We start from the raw sequence: 10,013 nt of genomic DNA, 5'->3' as shown, positions 1-10,013 counted from the left end.
CACTGAATCTAGAATTGGAAATTTCAGCCTTAGAACCAGGAAGCTCTTTCAGTTTTTCAAGAATTTAGTAACAGAAATCTCTTTTATGATTGATCATGAAGTTTAGAGAAGAATAGAAAAGAGGGAAGTGTGGCCAAGTATTCGTCTATATAGCTTTTCAATTGTGTCCATGTCTTCTGCTATCAATTGAATCAATTCTTCGTTTCTTTCTTAACACTTATACTTTGATTTGATTCATGATTTCTTTTTCATCAATTTAAACCTTCATAATTATGTATTCTAATGCCTAGGTTAGTGGTGAAGAGTAGAAGATAAGTGATGTGCGTAGATTATATACACTTGTTTAATTTTGACGCACATTTATATATTTTATGCATGATTTGTCTATGCACTTTCATACTTTTTGTCTTACTTTTAGCATAAATATTTTTCTTTGTTCGGAGGTCTGTACTTGTGTATTTTCTATCTTCAGGAGTCGAATTTGTAGAAGAAATGTGTTTCGTGGTTGATCTAGCCAACAAGCAAAGGAAGACAACACTGGTAGTGTGAGCCACACGACCATGCCCAAGGAGCAGGGAGGAAAATGACATTGGTTGTGTGGAGCAAGTTGGTCATGTAGCTTCAGTAGAGGAGGATCTTGACATGGCCCTGTGGATCCACATTTTTGTGTCACCCCAGCAACACGACACTGTGTAGATTTACACTGCCCAAGAAACATCTCCACATGACCGTGTAGTATTTCCAGAGAAGAGGCAAGCCCGAGCCATTTGTGCCACACGGCCGTACAAGGTTTCCAGAGGCTAAGATTTGCTAGGCCATGTGAGCTCCACGGCCGTGTGAGTGAGATTCCTTAGCGATGATCTCTCGAATGAGATGGAAGCGCCGTAGTATGTGTTTGGTCCGTTGGTGTGAGCGAGGTTCTTTAGCCTGCACAATTGCTCCATTGTTGTCATGGATTCCCTGTCAGACCTGCGAAGAGGTAGGTCTACTTGAACTAGTTGTTGTTGCTCAACTCCTTGTGCAACAATCTCATCATCCACAACATTTTGCGGTTCCAGTTCAACTTCCATCAAAGCTTCAGTGCTATGGTCCATATCTTGAACTTCTTCAAGATCGAGCGTACGCCCACTAGTTTTTCTAGAAACAAAGCCCTTTTCTAGAAATACCCCAGTCTTAGCCACAAACACTTTGTGGTGACTGGGAATGTAGAAGTAATATCCCTCCGTTTCCTTGGGATATCCTATAAAATATTACTTATCGGATTTGGGTCCAAGTTTATCCAAGACTTGACATCGAATGTAAGCCTCACAACTCCAAATCCTCATAAAAGACATCTGGGCATCTCTCCCAGTCTATATCCTATATGGTGTCTTTATCACAGCTTTAGATGGAGCACGGTTAAGTGTGAAAGCTGCTGTGTCTAGAGCATATCCCCAAAAAATATAGGAAGATCTATGTGACTCATCATAGATCGTACCATATCTAATAGGGTATGATTCCTCCTTTCGGATACACCATTCCACTGTGGTGTTCTAGGAGGAGTGATTTGGGATAGAATCCCACACTCAGCAAGATAGTCACGAAACTCATGGCTAAGGTATTCACCACCTCGATCTGATCAAAGTATCTTAATACTCTTGCCTAGCTGGTTTTGTACTTCATTCTTGAATTCTTTAAACTTTTCAAAGGATTATGACTTATGTGTCATCAGATACACATAATCATATCTACTAAAGTCATCAGTAAATGTAATAAAGTACCTATAACCACCTCTGGCAGTGACATTGAAAGGGCCACATACATCACTATGTATAAGTCCTAACAAGTCAGTTGCTCTTTCGCTGTGTCCAATAAAGGGAGTCTTGGTCATCTTACCCAGTAGGCATGACTCACATGTCTCATATGATTCAAAATCAAATGAGTTCAGCAAACCATCTTTATGGAGCTGGGATAGGCGATTCTCATTTATATGACCTAAGCGACAATGCCAGAAATAGGTTCGGTTCATTTCATTTGACTTGAACCTTTTGGTACTTATATTATAGATGGGGTTCTCCAAGTCAAGAATGTAGAGTCCGTTCATCAGAGGTGCACTACAATAGAACATATCATTTAAATAAACGGAACAACATTTGTTCTTTATTATAAATGAAAAACCTTTCTTGTCTAAACAAGAAACTGAAATGATGTTCTTTATGAGAGCAGGCACATAACAACATTCATCTAATTCTAATACAAGCCCAGAGGGCAGAGATAGAAAGTAAGTTCCTACAGGAACAGCAACAACTCATGCTTCATTGCCTACTCGTAGGTCCACCTCGTCCTTCGTCAATGCCCTGCTATTTCTCAGTGCTTGCACATTAGTACAAATGTGAGAAGCACATCCGGTATCTAATACCCACAATGAAGAAATAGAGAGATTGACTTCTATAACATATATACCTGAAGTAGAAACCTCATTTCTCTTCTTCTTAAGATCTTCCAGGTATACTTTGCAGTTCCTCTTCCAGTGACTGCTCTGACCATAGTGGAAGCAGGTAGCATCCTTGGCAACCCCTCCTTTAGGTTTCATTACCTTGCCTTTGCCCATGGCTTGGGACTTTCCCTTACTTTTAGGCTTGCCCTTGCCTTTATGCTTATGCACCATCAAAATGGAGTTGAGCTTTACCTTCTTAAGGTTGAGCTCAGTAGTTCGCAACATACTTAGCAGCTCAGGAAGTGGCTTATCAATTTCGTTCATGTTGTAATTCATGACAAATTGATTGTAACTTTCTGGCAAGGATTGCAAGATCAAGTCAGTAGTCAGTTCTTGGCCAAGTGGGAATCCCAACCTCTGTAGGTTCACTATGTACTCAATCATCTTGAGTACATATGGACCTACGGGAGTCCCATCTTGCATCTTGCACTGAAACAGTACCTTAGAGATCTCGAATCTCTCATGCCTTGCTTACCCTTGATATAGTTGACGAAGATGTTCAACCATATCATAAGCAGTCATCAACTCGTGTTGCTTCTGAAGTTCAGAGTTCATGGTTATGAGCATGAGACATGACACATCTAATGCACCATCTTGATGCTTCTTATAAGCATCTCGGTCAGCTCGCGTGGTAGTGGCAGGAGGTGCCTCCAGAATGGGTTGTTCCAGGATGTACAGTTTTCTTTCTTATGTGAGAATGATTCTCAGATTCCTGTACTAGTCCAGGAAATTAGCTCCATTGAGCTTGTCCTTGTCAAGGACAGAACGCAGGGAGAAAGTGTTCGTGTTTGTCGACATGACAATATACAACATAAATAAAGCAGAGTAAATATCATATTCCACTGATCATTTAGTTAGGCCTTTAACTAAATGATGCTCTCACTGAATTATAAGACTTTTGTAGAATCAAGTCATGGATATGGTCAAACCACACTAATAGATTCATACCAATTAGCTATAATTCTCGTGGGACAAGATCCACATCATACTACGCCTTGAGTTAGCTTTGGCTAAATCGCCCAAGACTTAGTATGATCGGTAGATAACTAATTATCAATTATATCTCTATGCAACTCTTATTTATCCAACCGTTGGAAAATGCCTATGGTTTTACCTAATACAATTGAGCTAACTAGTAATACTCAATCTAATTAAGTTTGTCTTCACCCAAGCTTTGATAGGCGGGACCAAGATTGTCCCTACGCACCCTACCAAGATAATATGCGTTGCTCTACTTTGGAAGATTCAACAACAACAAATGATCAAGATAGTGATGGGTATCAAAACTTGGTAGGCATTTCGAGTTGACTTGATTAAGATCTAATCTAATCATGAATGTGTATCATATACGCATTACGGCACTAATTACCCTACATTAGCATGCATCACATACACACAAGCAATCGTATATACTGATTAATGAATTTGTGATGAGGTCATGACCCTACTACGATCTTCTTAAGCCAATGAGAAGATCGGACGGTCAACCTAGGGTCAACAGCTTCTTCAAGTGCCTCCTTTTGACCGCCATGGGTTGACAGCACCTTCTTCGAAACTCCTTCTTGAGTGGACCTTCCGCTGCTTCATTTTGTATATTATAAATATGAAACACGAGTTACATTCGAGTCTAAAATCTATTTATAACAGGAACATAATAAGAGAGGCACGACGCGCAGGTCGCATATCATATACAACACGCACAATACAAAAAATGACGCGCAGGCCATATTATGAATTATAACACAATTTTATCCAATCATATTGGGGGTTTTGAGCCATGACCATCACAATATCATACATAATTATAAATTATGTATTTTACATAAATTTATATAATTTTACTACTGTTTTATCAATTTTATGAGTCATAACTCCCCGGCGGTCCCGTTTAGCGATTTTCAGGCGCGATCGCGGGACAATGCCCCTTGCTGGGTTAGGGGCAATGCCTCTTCTCGCGAAATAAATATTGTGAGTGTCCCAAACTGATCTAATAGCACCTTAAGCTACAGTCTCAAAACAAAATAATTTTTTTGGGCGAGACCTTGCCGTTTCGGAATATTTTTCTCGGTATTCGAAGCCTACAAGTGTCCAAGCACTTGTTGCTTTGCCTCTACAAGAAAAATACTCACAAAATCTATAAAAGTAGAAAAATTACAGAAACTTACAGATCTGAAAATTTTTCATAAGAACAAATACAAAACATGTACATGCTTCGCACGTGGCTCTGATACCACTGTTAGCAATTCGAGCCGCAAAAATCACTTTTTGCGTTACAGAAACCTCGAAGCTAGCCACGGATCTGTGTGAAGATAAATAATAAAAATTCATGTACATGTTTGTCTACACTAGGTCTACCTTAGATCTACATGAAAAAGAAGTTTACCCTTGTAGCGATGCCCTTCGCTTATCCCGCTCGTCCAAATGGATGTCGGATCTCATAGAGTGTCAAGTGTACACTCCGCTACACGTATCCACATGGACAAAAGATGGAGAGAACCACTTACAGTGTGCTAGCACCCTTGAGAGGTCTCAGAAATGGAGGATAGGGAGAGAAGAAGAAGAAGAGAGGAAGAAGAAGACTTGAATTCACACCCCTTGAATTCCCTTAATGTGGCCGTCCACTCTTGAGAGGTTTTAAACCTCCATGTAATACCAAGAGTCATGGCTCTTGGTCTCCCTCATGAGGTTGCATAAAATGATGTAGCCTTGATGATGTGGAACATCATCATTGCCCGGCCCATGCCAAGTCACAATGAAGTCGCATTTGGTCAAGTCAAACTTGACCCTTCATCTTCCCTCTCAAGTCAAGTCAAACATGACCTCTTATCTCCCATGGTTGATCAAATCTAACGCTTTTTGATTCAAGTCAATTTAATTTAATGAATCTCTATTCATTGAATTAAATTGACTCAATGAATCATAGTCTAAATTAGACTCATTCAACACATGAATCAAATTGAGTCCAACTCAATTAGTCTAATTTGGATTACTCTTAATCCAATTTGGTTAATCACATGAACCTAATCCTCTTGGTCCATCATATGAACCTAATCTCCATCCAACTGCCCTTTGTGTATGACCCTATAGGTTCTTGTAACGTTGGCAATGCTCCTAAACTCATTTAGAAGCATAAATAATGAGCAGTATCTAGCAACACATCATTACTACGCAAGTTACAAGAATGTTGAGATCCAACATCACCTTTGTGACTACTAATTGTGACTCTCACAATACATGACAATGTCCTTCTATCCTTGACAACTAAATTGATGAATTGAGGCATAGATCGTGTCATCCTCTAATCAATTTATGTCTTGAACTCCAAGTAGACTCATTCTAATCAAATGAGCTCAATATCTGATATTGACTCATTTGGGCATGGCAATGCACTTAGTGGTCTATCTCTTTCAGGAATCATGGTGTCACTCCCGTCATATAGGAGGGATAGATCCCATCTACATCACTCACGTCCCTCTGCATAATTTGTTAGATACCAAGTAATCGCCTTTATAGTCTACCCATTTACGGGTGACGTTTGACGAAGCCAAAGTATATAACTCATTACGTAGGAAACCATGGTAACTTCAGGTCCAAGGACTGATAGTCATACTAATAGTGACATGAGAAAGTATATGACACTCATATAACGATCCATGATACTTTCTCTTGGTGGGTCATTCAGTATACATTCTCCAATGCATACCCATGTGTCAATTTGATATCTAATATTCATGACTTGTGAGATCAAGTCATCGAGTTGACCTACGTGCTAGTGTCATCGCATTAACATTATCCCTGAATGTTAATACTTGACTAGTAATGATTAAGAATAGTGTTCTCTATATCATCTCACTATCAATTCAACCAATCGATTGATATAGATAAGAACTTTCTACTCAAGGACGCTATTATACTTAGATATTTGGCACCAATACAAGTAAGTATACTAACCATAAGATATGCCTTTCTAAATATAGGAATGTGATAGATCGAGTCCATACAACAACCATCACATGATCGGCTCTAGGGCTCTCACTAACACTAAATTATAATTTCTATCATCTCAGTGCTAAATGAAACTTTTTTCAAAGTTGAATCCTAGATGAGTTAAATTAGATTGCTCTTAAGTTCAAAATTATGAAACTGAAGATTGGAGTAGAAAGGCTTATGAATCAGTTTAATATATGAAACTTTTCATAATGTTTTACGAACCTATTTCCTGGAATTCTAATTAAAGAAATTTCCCAAGCTGAGTATGGGATTTATCTCTTAATGGATAAAACTATTTTATTGATTTAAAATCTTTGGGATCTAGCTGAATTCTGAATTCTAAAGGTCTAAATCTAAAATTTGTTGCTGTTGTAAATTGAATTTCTAAATTCTGAAATCATTTTTGAATTGAAGAACTGTTGCTTTCTTTCTCTAAGTGAGTTTTTGAGCACTCTTAAAATAAAGTTGCTGAGCAGAAGTGGATTAACACAGAGCATTTTGATTAATATGTTCAGGAATTTTGCTAGAACACAGAATCTAGAATTGGAAATTTCAGCCTTAGAACTGGGAAGCTCATTCAGTTTTTCAAAAATTTAGTAACAGAAATCTCTTTTATGATTGATCGTGAAGTTTAGAGAAGAAGAGAAAAGAGGGAAGTGTGGCCAAGTATTCGTCTATATAGCATTTCAATTGTGTCCATGTCTTCCGCTATCAATTGAATCAATTCTTCGTTTCTTTCTTAACACTTATACTTTGATTTGATTCATGATTTCTTTTTCATCAATTTAAACCTTCATAATTATGTATTCTAATGCCTAGGTTAGTGGTGAAGAGTAGAAGATAAGTGATGTGCGTAGATTATATACAGTTGTTTAACATGTTTAATTTTGACCCACATTTATATATTTTACGCATGCTTTGTCTATGCACTTTCATACTCTTTGTCTTACTTTTAGCATAAATATTTTTCTTTGTTCGGAGATCTACACTTGTGTATTTTCTATCTTTAGGAGTCGAATTTGGAGAAGAAATGATGTTCATGGTTGATCTAGCCAACAAGCAAAGGAAGACAACACTAGTCGTGTGAGCCACACGACCATGCCAAAGGAGCAGGGAGGAAAATGACCTTGGCCCTATGGAGCAAGTAGGCCGTGTAGCTTCAATAGAGGAGGAGCTTGACATGGCCGTGTGGATCCACATTTTCGTGTCACCCCAGCAACACGACACTGTGTAGATCTACATGCCCCAAGCAACATCTCCCATGACCGTGAAGCATTTCCAGCGAAGAGGTAAGCCCAAGCCATGTGTGCCACACGGCCGTACAAGGTTTCCAGAGGCTAAGATTTGTAAGGCCATTTGAGCTACATGGCCATGTGAGCCAGCCAGTGGCAGAGCAGTGCACGGCTGTGTGATGGCCACACGACCGTGTGACTTTGGCCGAGATCAAAGCAGTTAGGGCCATGTGTGCTGCACGGTCGTGGCACAGGTCACGTGGTACCCGTGCCCTACTCTATATAAGGGGGTTTCTTCCCCTTTATAAAGGAGGAGGCTCTCCCTTTTGGGGAGATCAAGTTTAGGGCCAATCTTCACATTCTCCATCCTTGATCCAGCGTTCCAAAGCCATTTCCATCTTAGCTTCAACTCCAAAAGCTAGGGATTGGTTCCGAAGATCACTCATTGTCACTAGATAAGAATTTCTAATCTCTTGTCTTGATTGGGATTGAAATGTTTGTGATCTCTTTATCTTCGGATCTCTATGTATATATTATGGAGTAGATTCATTATTCTAGGACTAAGAGAGTATTTGTGGTGTGATTTGATGTAAGAATCTCATGGATATGTCAATTTCCTATCTCAATGATGTTGTTATGTTTTGTATCTATTTTATCTTGTGTGACTTGTTGTGTTTGGATTTAATTACCATGCTTGATTGGATGTTTGTGCTACTTGTGGATCTTGTAGAGGGATTCCCTAGATCGTATGACTGAGGGGTGCTAGTGACAAGTTGCCCCACTAATGGACATCTAGGGTTTCACCTTGAAAGGTGAAGCCAGTCTCTATAAGGAGGTGGAATAGTTGAGTATATATATCCCCTATGCCTTTATGTGGATTGAATGGTGATGTGTTTCTATGTTGTATGGCCGAGGGGCGTTGGTGTCAGGCTACCCTGCTAATGGACTTCATAGGGATCATTACTATTAAATTACTAGAGTTATAGATAAAAGTTTATTATCGGTTGACTTTTGTAGGAGAAAACCAACAACTTCCTGTAAATGCATGAAAATTGAGGATTACTTAGTACATTCACTTCCTTTGTTGATTGTTTAGCTAATTCATTGTGAGACACCTCTAGTGCTTATAACTAGTCCATGTGGGATTAATAATCTTTTTATTACTGACGATGAAACCGTGCACATCTGGTTGCGTAACAAGTTTTTGGCACCGTTGTCAGGAACTGTGTTTATAACATTAGAGATAATCATTTGAATTAGACTAGACTTTTCTTTTATTTTCTATTACATAGTTGTAACTAGTCTTAGAAATCTTATTTTCTCAATCTTATCTTTTATTTCTGATTACTTTTTTCTGCAATTTGTCATGTTGCAATTCAAATTCTGCATTTTATGTTTTCAAAATTTTAGTTCAGTTTTTCCTTGCTTTTCAAGTAAAGAGAAAATTTTTAGAACTTGTGATCTTGTTCTTGTATGCACAGATCTAACTTTGCAGGAAATCTATTACCTCTTGATCCAGAGATTGATTGAACTTTTCATAGGAGGAAGATTTTATAAAGAAATCAAGAAGAACAAGAACATTCTAATATGGCAAACAAACCATTGAAAGATTATGCAACACTATATGCTAGAGGGCTTCGTTCTAGTATCACAAGACCATCTATTGAAGCCAACAATTTTAAGATCAAGCCTGCAATAATCACTATGGTACAACAAAATCAGTTTGGAGGTGAACCACACGAAGACCCAAATTAACATTTTGAAATTTTTTATGAAATCTGCAGTACCATGAAGATGAATGGTGTTCCATCGGAAGCAATAAGATTATTATTATTTGGATTTTATTTAAAAGATAGAGCAAAACAATGGTTGAATTCTTTAACAACTAATGGCATAACCACTTGGGAGCAATGTGAGCAACAATTCGTTGATAAATTCTATCCTCCAAGTAAGACTGCTCAAATGAGAATTCTAATTGCAAGTTTCAGACAGTCAGACTCAGAATCTTTATTTGAAGTATGGGATAGATACAACAATATGCTCAGACAATACCCACATCATGGGTTAGAAAACTTGCTAGTTCTACATACTTTTTATAATGGCATCAACTATCATACTAAGGTGCCTTTAGATTCTACAGTTGGAGGGGCACTTATGAATAAAAGTTTAGATGAGGCCGAGGATATTATTGAGAGTGTAGCGCAAAACCATCATCAATGGGTAGCATAAAGAAGTAGAGGCTATTTCTGTCCAAACCTAGTTAAAGCATCAGGAAAATTTGATGTAGATGCAATTACTTTGATGTCTTCAAAATT

The 10,013-nt window shown here is 38.3% G+C and overlaps 1 non-coding gene across 1 annotated transcript; it reads right to left on the bottom strand.

The window, feature by feature from the left end:
• Positions 1-9,658: 9,658 nt before the first annotated feature.
• LOC121998953 lies at positions 9,659-9,764 on the bottom strand. The gene has a single exon (XR_006116734.1). It is a non-coding gene; the product is annotated as a small nucleolar RNA R71 (small nucleolar RNA).
• Between the last annotated feature and the right edge of the window lie 249 nt (positions 9,765-10,013).

The sequence above is a fragment of the Zingiber officinale genome, chromosome 6A (genome assembly GCF_018446385.1).
Source record: "Zingiber officinale cultivar Zhangliang chromosome 6A, Zo_v1.1, whole genome shotgun sequence".
Taxonomy (NCBI): Eukaryota; Viridiplantae; Streptophyta; class Magnoliopsida; order Zingiberales; family Zingiberaceae; genus Zingiber; species Zingiber officinale.
Note: the sequence above shows the minus strand (reverse complement) of the source record. Positions and strands in the feature narration are given on the sequence as shown.